Here is a 9,976-nt window from a genome sequence, read left to right on the forward strand (position 1 = left end):
TTTAAACGCAGATTTCTTGCCAGGACATATGGTACAATACAATCGGCAAAATAGGCTGGAGCTAAACCGTGTAGTATTTTATACGTAAGTAGTAAAACCTTAAAGTCACATCTTAAGTGCACAGGAAGCCAGTGCAGGTGAGCCAGTACAGGCGTAATATGATCAAACTTTCTTGTTCTTGTCAGAAGTCTAGCAGTCGCATTTTGTACCAACTGTAATCGTTTAATGCTAGACATGGGGAGACCCGAAAATAATACGTTACAGTAGTCGAGACAAGACGTAACAAATGCATGGATAATGATCTACGCTTCGTTAGTGTACAAAATGGAGCGAATTTTAGCGATATTACGGAGATGAAAGAAAGCCGTTTTAGTAACGCTTTTAATGTGTGACTCAAAGGAGAGAGTTGGGTCGAAGATGATATCCAGATTCTTTAAAGAGTCGCCTTGTTTAATTATTTGGTTGTCAAATGTTACAGTTGTATTATTAAATAGAGGTCGGTGTCTAGCAGGACCGATAATCAGCATTTCCGGTTTTGGGGCGTTGAGTTGCAAAAAGTTAGCGGACATCCAAAGCATTTTTGGTTGAAAAAAAGAGATAAAGAAGTAAAATACAGGACTATGTCATCAGTTTCTGATTTATTAAATTGTATAACAGTGCAAAATATTGCTTATTTTTCCAACAGGAAGCCCTGGATGACAAAAACAGTCCAGGGCTTACTCAAAGAGAGATACAGTGCCTTCAAAGCCCAGGACCAGGCACTCTACAGTGCTGCCAGAGCCAATCTGAAGAGAAGCATCAGAGAGGCAAAAGCCGAACACAGGAGGAAAATGGAAGACCACCTGCAGAGCAACAACACCAAGGAGGTCTAGAAAGGAATAAAAGACATGACCAACTTCAGACCCAGTAACCCTTCGGCTGACCGCGACGCCTCTCGAGCGGAGGAGTTAAACAGCTTCTTCGCCCGATTCGAGAGGAAAAACACCTGCAGCCGTCACAACACCCCCACCTAACACCCACAACAGCTGCACCCTGATAGACTGGTGTCCAAACTGTCAGACCTGGGTCTATCAAACTCCATCTGCATGTGGATTAAGGACTTACAGTTTACTGGAGGAGCATGAGGTGAGACGCACGCTGAGGGCAGTGAACCCGAGGAAGGCTGCGGGCCCAGATGGAGTCCCAGGACAGGTACTGAGAGACGGTGAAGACCAGCTGGCTGGAGTATTTACGAAGCCCTTCACCCAGTCCCTCTCTCAGGCTGTCATCCCATCATGCCTGAAGACCTCCACAATAATCCCAGTGCCGAAAAAGAACTCTGTCAGCTGCCTGAAAGACTACCGTCCAGTTGCACTTACACCCATAGCTATGAAGTGCTTCGAGAAGCTGGTACGGACCCCTATCATCTCACTCCTCCCTCCCGAGCTCGGCCCACACCAGTTTGCCTACAGAGGCAACAGGTCCACAGAAGACGCCATCGCCACAGACCTACACTCCTCCCTGGGTCACCAGGAGACGGGGGGGAGCTACGTGCGGCTGCTTTTTGTGGATTATAGTTCGGCATTTAACACCATTATACCTGATAGACTGGTGTCCAAACTGTCAGACCTGGGTCTATCGAACTCCATCTGCATGTGGATTATTATCCTATCCCCCCCCAGAGGGTGCAGTTGGGTCGCCACTTGTCATCGAGCCTGTACCTCAGCACCGGCTCTCCACAAGGCTGCGTGCTGAGCCCTCTTCTCTAATCCATCTACACATACGACTGCACACCTGCCCACTCCAGCAACTCCATCATCAAATTTGCGGATGACACCACCGTAGTGGGGCTCATCTCGGAGGGAGATGAGGCTGCATATCGGGACGAAGTGGAGAAGCTGTCGGATTGGTACAAAGTCAACAACCTGGCCCTGAACACCTCCAAGACCAAGGAGCTAGTCATAGACTACAGGAGGAAAAAAACGGACATCCTGCCCCTGATCATCACTGGTGACTGTGTGGAGAGGGTCTCCGACTTCCACTTCCTGGGAGTCCACCTGGCCGACGACCTATCCTGGAGCACCAAAGCCACGGCTACCATCAAGAATGCACACCAGAGACTACACTTCCTGAGAATACTCAGGAACAACCACCTCTCTCAGGAACTGCTGGTGTCCTTCTAGCGGTGCTCCATTGAGAGTGTAGCCGAGTGTCCTGGGTTCGCATATTCTGGGTACTGATAAAATAAAATAATAAAAGGGAGTCATGAGAGCAGGTCCGGTCTCCAACACTTATTTATTGTTCCGTTCTTTACACCTCTCTCCATATACCTCACCTTCTTCAACAACCCACATTTATCTAGACCTCTTATGTCACAACCCTACGGCAACACTGGAGGGACACCCTGAACTGTTTGTTACATACGTCCCCCCCTCAAGTAGAAACGTCCCCGTTTCATCACAAACAAAAGAGGTAACAAACAAGGAGAAATAGAACAGAGAAAAAAAAAAAAAATCAAAATTCACAATCTTAATGCACACATAAATCAACAACCGTATTGCATAGGCTAACACACTGGCCCCTCAAAACATGCAAAAACTCCAGATGCGAAGGAAGTCACTCCAATCGCCCCATTTGTAAGATAGTTCAATTATGTGGAGGAGGTCTCCCCCAGCGAGATAGTCCGATGGTGCGCAGGAGGTTACCCCAGTGACCCCCTGCGAGATAGTCCGTTTGTGAGATAGTTCGTTTATGACGCTCCATCATGCCATCAGACTTGGGGTTATAGGCAGTGGGGCACGTCCTTTTTTTTTTTCCAAGCAACTGACAGAGTCTAATTGAAGGGGAAACACCCTGGGCCCACCACAGCCCCCATGGGAACCTCCGGGCCACATCCAGAATGTCCATGACCACCCTCCGGGGGGCCAACAGACCTGGGACCCGCCCACGGGGACGTTAAGGGCACCGACGGGTCCGACACGCTCTGTACTTCTCACACCACCGTCGGCTGTCTCTCGGCGCGAAGGGTCAGCAGCAAGACCGTGGGAACGCCTCCGCAACCACGCACGCAGTAAACCCCTCCAAGCTCTCCCTCAGCGCACGCACACTCCCCGCCAGGTTGGCCCCGAAGCGGCCCTTTAATTGTCCTTGTTTAAAAACTGCCCCCAGTCTCCCACGGGACGAGTTGGGAGGATCCGAAAATCCTCACCAGCTCCTGGTTGCAGTCGCGGTTAAAAATAAAAATCCACTTTTGACATTCATGCCGTGTAAGTGTCCGTCAAACAGCGCCTCGCCGGGCTTAAAAAAGGGTCGTGGTCACCACACCACGTGTCAGCAAAATGGCCGGGAAGCTTAGCAGCTAACTGGAAACTCACGTGTCCCGTGCAAAACTTTCTTCTTCTTTTTTTTAACACAGCAGTTAAAATCCCACCGCTGCCACCAATGTAGCCGAGTGTCCTGGGTTCGCATATTCTGGGTACTGATAAAATAAAATAATAAAAGGGAGTCATGAGAGCAGATCCGGTCTCCACCACTTCTATATTGTTCCCTTCTTTACACCTCTCTCCATATACCTCACCTTCTTCAACAACCCACCTTTATATAGACCTCTTACGTCACAGCCCAACGGCAACACTGGAGGGACACCCTGAACTGTTTGTTACAAGAGCATCCTGACCTACTGCATCTGCGTGTGGTTCAGCAGCTGCACGGCCGCAGAGAGAACGGCGCTCCAGAGGGTCATAAAGTCCGCCCAGAAGATCATCAGATGCCCCCTCCCCTCCCTGGCTGACCTGTACAGGTCCCGCTGTCTCAGGAAAGCACAGAGCATCCTGAAAGACCCACCTGGAACTGCTACCCTCGGGCAGACGCTACAGGGTGCTAAAAGCGAGCACAAATATATTAAAAAACAGCTTTTACCCAAGAACCATAGTAGCATTAAACAGGCACTGCGTGAGCACAATATGTCTGTCATGTTCTCATGTGTAATGTTTTTAATTTGTTCTACTTTTTCGGACTATAATGTGCAATAACGTTACATGTATGTGTGTATATATATATTCCTATGCATACATATATGCATCTGTTTGGATATATATACATATACATAGATCCATCCATCCATTCATCTTCTTCCACTTATCCGAGGTCGGGTCGCGGGGGTAGCAGCCTAAGCAGGGAAGCCCAGACTTCCCTCTCTCCAGCCACTTCGTCTAGCTTTTCCCGGGGGGTCCTGAGGCGTTCCCAGGCCAGCCGGGAGACATAGTCTTCCCAACGTGTCCTGGGTCTTCCCCGTGGTCTCCTACCGGTTGGGCGTGCCCTAAACACCTCCCTCGGGAGGCGTTCCGGTGGCATCCTGACCACATGCCCGAACCACCTCATCTGGCTCCTCTCGATGTGGAGGAGCAGCGGCTTTACTTTGAGTTCGTCCCGGATGACAGAGCTTCTCACCCTATCTCTAAGGGAGAGCCCCGCCACACGGCGGGGGAAACTCATTTCAGCTGCTTGTACCCGTGATCTTGTCCTTTCGGTCATGACCCAAAGCTCATGACCATAGGTGAAGATGGGAACGTAGATCGACGGATTGGTACAACGTCCATATTACTGAAGACGCCGCACCGATCCGCCTGTCGATCTCACGATCCACTCTTCCCCCACTCGTGAACAAGACTCCTAGGTACTTGAACTCCTCCACTTGGGGCAGGGTCTCCTCCCCAACCCGGAGATGGCACTCCACCCTTTTCCGGGAGAGAACCATGGACTCGGATTTGGAGGTGCTGATTCTCATTCCGGCCGCTTCACACTCGGCTGCGACCCGACCCAGAGAGAGCTGAAGATCCTGGCCAGATGAAGCCATCAGGACCACATCATCCGCAAAAAGCAGAGACCTAATCCCACGGCCACCAAACCGGAACCCCTCAATGCCTTGACTGCGCCTAGAAATTCTGTTCATAAAAGTTATGAACAGAATCGGTGACAAAGGGCAGCCTTGGCGGAGTCCAACCCTCACTGGAAACGTGTCTAACTTACTGCCGGCAATGCGGACCAAGCTCTGACACTGATCGTACAGGGAGCGGACTGCCACAATAAGACAGTCCGATACCCCATACTCTCTGAGCACTCCCCACACGACTTCCCAAGGGACACGGTCGAATGCCTTCTCCAAGTCCACAAAGCACAAGTAGACTGGTTGGGCAAACTCCCATACACCCTCAAGAACCCTGCCGAGAGTATAGAGCTGGTCCACAGTTCCACGACCAGGACGAAAACCACACTGTTCCTCCTGAATCCGAGGTTCGACTATCCGGCGTAGCCTCCTCTCCAGTACACCTGAATAAACCTTACCGGGAAGGCTGAGGAGTGTGATCCCACGATAGTTGGAACACACCCTCCGGTCCCCCTTCTTAAAGAGAGGGACCACCACCCTGGTCTGCCAATCCAGATGTACCGCCCCCGATGTCCACGCGATGCTGCAGAGTCTTGTCAACCAAGTTAGCCCCACAGCATCCAGAGCCTTAAGAAACTCCGGGCGGATCTCATCCACCCCTGGGGCCTTGCCACCGAGGAGCTTTTTAACTACCTCATCAACCTCAGCCCCAGAAATAGGAGAGTCCACCACAGATTCCTCAGGCACTGCTTTCTCATAGGAAGACGTGTTGGTGGGATTGAGGAGGTCTTCGAAGTATTCCTTCCACCTATCCACAACATCCGCAGTTGAGGTCAGCAGAACACCATCCGCACCATACACGGTGTTGACAGTGCACTGCTTCCCCTTCCTGAGGCGGCGTATGGTGGTCCAGAATCGTTTCGAAGCCATCCGGAAGTCATTTTCCATGGCTTCCCCAAACTCTTCCCATGTCCGAGTTTTTGCCTCTGCGACCGCTGAAGCTGCACACCGCTTGGCCTGTCGGTACCTGTCCACTGCCTCTGGAGTCCTATGAGCCAAAAGAACCCGATAGGACTCCTTCTTCAGCTTGACGGCATCCCTCACCGCTGGTGTCCACCAGCGGGTTCTAGGATTACCGCCACGACAAGCACCAACTACCTTGCGGCCACAGCTCCGATCAGCCACCTCGACAATAGAGGTGCGGAACATGGTCCACTCGGACTCAATGTCCCGCACCTCCCTCGTGACATGTTCAAAGTTCCTCCGGAGGTGGGAATTGAAACTTTCTCTGACAGGAGACTCTGCCAGACGTTCCCAGCAAACCCTCACAATGCGTTTGGGCCTGCCAGGTCTGTCCGGCATCCTCCCCCACCATCGCAGCCAACTCACCACCAGGTAGTGATCGGTAGAAAGATACGCCCCTCTCTTTACCCAAGTGTCCAAAACATGAGGCCGCAAATCCGATGACACAACTACAAAGTCGATCATGGAACTGCGGCCTAGGGTGTCCTGGTGCCAAGTGCACATATGGACACCCTTATGTTTGAACATGGTGTTTGTTATGGACAAACTGTGACGAGCACAAAAGTCCAATAACCAAACACCACTCGGGTTCAGATCCGGGCGACCATTCTTCCCAATCACGCCTCTCCAGGTTTCACTGTCGTTACCAACATGAGCGTTGAAGTCCCCCAGTAGGACAAGGGAATCACCCGAAGGAGCGCTCTCCAGTACTCCCTCGAGTGTACCCAAAAAGGGTGGGTACTCTGAACTGTTGTTTGGTGCGTAAGCACAAAAAACAGTCAGGACCCGTCCCCCCACCCGAAGGCGGAGGGAGGCTACCCTTTCGTCCACTGGGTTGAACTCCAACGTGCAGGCTTTGAGCCGGGGGGAAACGAGAATTGCCACCCCAGCCCCCTCACTGCCGGCAACACCAGAGTGAAAGAGAGTCCAGCCCCTTTCAAGAGAAGTGGTTCCAGAGCCCTTGCTGTGCGTCGAAGTAAGTCCGACTACATCCAGCCGGAATTTCTTTACTTCGCGCACTAGCTCAGGCTCCTTTCCCCCCAGTGAGGTGACATTCCACGTCCCAAGAGCTAGTTTATGTAGCCGAGGATCGAACCGCCAAGAGCCCTGCCTTCGGCTGCCGCCCAGCTCACATTCCACCCGACCTCTATGGCCCCTCCTATGGGTGGTGAGCCCATTGGAGGGGGGACCCACGTTACCTCTTTGGGCTGTGCCCGGCCGAGCCCCATGGGGACAGGCTCGGCCACCAGGCACTCGCCATCGTGCCCCACCTTCAGGCCTGGCTCCAGAAGGGGGCCCCGGTGACCCGCGTCCGGGCGAGGGAAATCTGGGTCCTTTGTTTTTACTTTTCATAGAGGTCTTCGAGCTGCTCTTTGTCTGGTCCCTCACCTAGGACCAGTTTGCCTTGGGAGACCCTACCAGGGGGCCTAAATCCCCCGGACAACATAGCTCCTAGGATCATTGGGACACGCAAACTCCTCTACCACGATAAGGTGGCAGCTCAGAGAGGAGAATAACCATATGAACATAAAACCTAGCCAATAGTATAATGTGGTTGCAAAGGTAAAATTGAATTTGTCATGAATATTGTCCAGGATGAAGTGACGGATGACCTGCCATAGTGTGACGTCATTACGTTACGTCGCAGCGCCGAGTGCATGCTGGGAAATGTGGTTTCAAGAAAAACCAAACAAGCACTGGCGAAAATATACATAGTTTGCATTATATTCACTTTTGACAGTATTTTCTAATGTGTATACTTTGTAACGCGTATTACTTTAATATCTATATTTATTTGTCGTTTACAGGAGGATTGAAGCAACAAAAAAGGAATGATTGTTGTTGAAGCGGTGTATTGTTTTATTGTCTTGAACAATCTTGACAGTGCAACCTGAATGTGGAAGGGGTGATGACGTGACGTCATTACAGTACGTCGCGGCGCCGAGTGCATGCTGGGAAATGTGGTCTGAACCCAACAAGCTGTCGCAAAAATATACATCGTTTGCATTATATTGAGTTATGACATTTATTTTAGAATGTGTATACATTGTAATGCGTATTATTTTGATATATAAGTATTTATTTATTTTTTTGTTCACAGGATGATGAAGCAACAAAAAACGAAATTATTTTCGTCAAAGCGGTGTATTGTTTGTTTTATTGTCTTCAACAATCTTGTCAGTGCAGCCTGAATGAGGAGGACACGAGGACGTGACGCCATGGTGTTACCTGCCGAGTGCAATCTGGGAAATGTGGTCTCAAAACAAAACAATCTGTCGCGAAAATATACATCGTTTGCATTATATTCACTTATGACATTCGTTTACAAATGTGTATACTTTATGATGCGTATTAGTTTAATATTATATTTATTTGTTGTTTACAGGATGATTGAAGCAACAAAAAACGTTTGTTCTGTTTTGTTGAAGCGGTTTATTGTTTTGTCTTGAACAATCTTGTCAGTGCAGTGCAGCCTGAATATGAAGGACGCGACGTCATTATGTTACGTCACCGAGTGCATTCTTGGAAATGTTGTCCCATCAAAAGAAAACAAGCTCTCGCGAAAATATACATCGTTTGCATTATATTCACTTTTGACATTCATTTTCGAATATGTATACTTTGTAATGCGTATTATTTTAATATTTATATGTATTTGTTGTTTACAGGACGATTAAAGCAACAAAAAACGAAATTATTTCTGTTGAAGCGGTTCATTGTTTTATTGTCTTGAACAATCTTGTCAGTGCGACCTGAATGTGGAGGATGCGAGGACGTGACGTCATTATGTTACCTGGCCGAGTGCATGCTGGGAAATATGGTCTCACACAAAACAAGCTGTCGCGAAAATATACATTGATTGATTGATTGATAATTTTATTAGTAGATTGCACAGTACAGTACATATTCCGTACAATTGACCACTAAATGGTAACACCCGAATAAGTTTTTCAACTTGTTTAAGTCGGGGTCCACGTTAATCAATTCATTATATTCACGTTTGACATTCATTTTCGAATGTGTATACTTTGTAATGCGTATTATTTTAATATTTATATTTATTTGTTGTTTACAGGACGATTAAAATTATTTTTGTTGAAGCGGTTTGTTTTTATTGTCTCGAACAATCTTGTCAGTGCAACCTGAATGTGGAGGACGCAAGGACGTGACGTCATTATGTTACCTAGCCGAGTGCATGCTGGGAAATGTGGTCTCAAAACAAAACAAGCTGTCGCGAAAATATACATCGTTTGCATTATATTCACGTTTGACATTCATTTTCGAAAGTGTATGGTTTGTAATGCGTATTATTTTAATATTTATATTTATTTGTTGTTTACAGGATGATTAAACCAACAAAAAACGAAATTATTTTTGTTGAAGCGGTTTGTTTTTATTGTCTCGAACAATCTTGTCAGTGCAACCTGAATGTGGAGGACGCACGGACGTGACGTCATTATGTTACCTAGCCGAGTGCATGCTGGGAAATGTGGTCTCAAAACAAAACAAGCTGTCGCGAAAATATACATCGTTTGCATTATATTCACGTTTGACATTCATTTTCGAAAGTGTATGGTTTGTAATGCGTATTATTTTAATATTTATATTTATTTGTTGTTTACAGGATGATTAAAGCAACAAAAAACGAAATTATTTCTGTTGAAGCGGTGTATTGTTTTATTGTCTTGAACAACTTGTCAGTGCAGCCTGAATGTGGAGGACGCTACTACGTGACGTCATTACGTTACGTTGCGGCGCCGAGTGCATGCTGGGAAATGTGGTCTTAAAACAAAACAAGCTGTTGGGAAAATATAAATCGTTTGCATTATATTCACTTGTGACATTCATTTTCGAATGTGTATACTTTGTGATACGTATTGCTTTAATATTTATATTTATTTGTTGTTCACAGGATGATTGAAGCAACAAAAAACGTTTGTTTTGTTTTGTTGAAGCGGTTTATTGTTTTGTCTTGAACAATCTTGTCAGCGCAGTGCAGCCTGAATGTGGAGTATGCGACGTCATTATCTTACGTCGCCGAGTACATTCTGGGAAATGTTGTCCCATGAAAAGAAAACACGCTGTCGC

The sequence above is a fragment of the Nerophis ophidion genome, linkage group LG08, assembly GCF_033978795.1.
Source record: "Nerophis ophidion isolate RoL-2023_Sa linkage group LG08, RoL_Noph_v1.0, whole genome shotgun sequence".
Taxonomy (NCBI): Eukaryota; Metazoa; Chordata; class Actinopteri; order Syngnathiformes; family Syngnathidae; genus Nerophis; species Nerophis ophidion.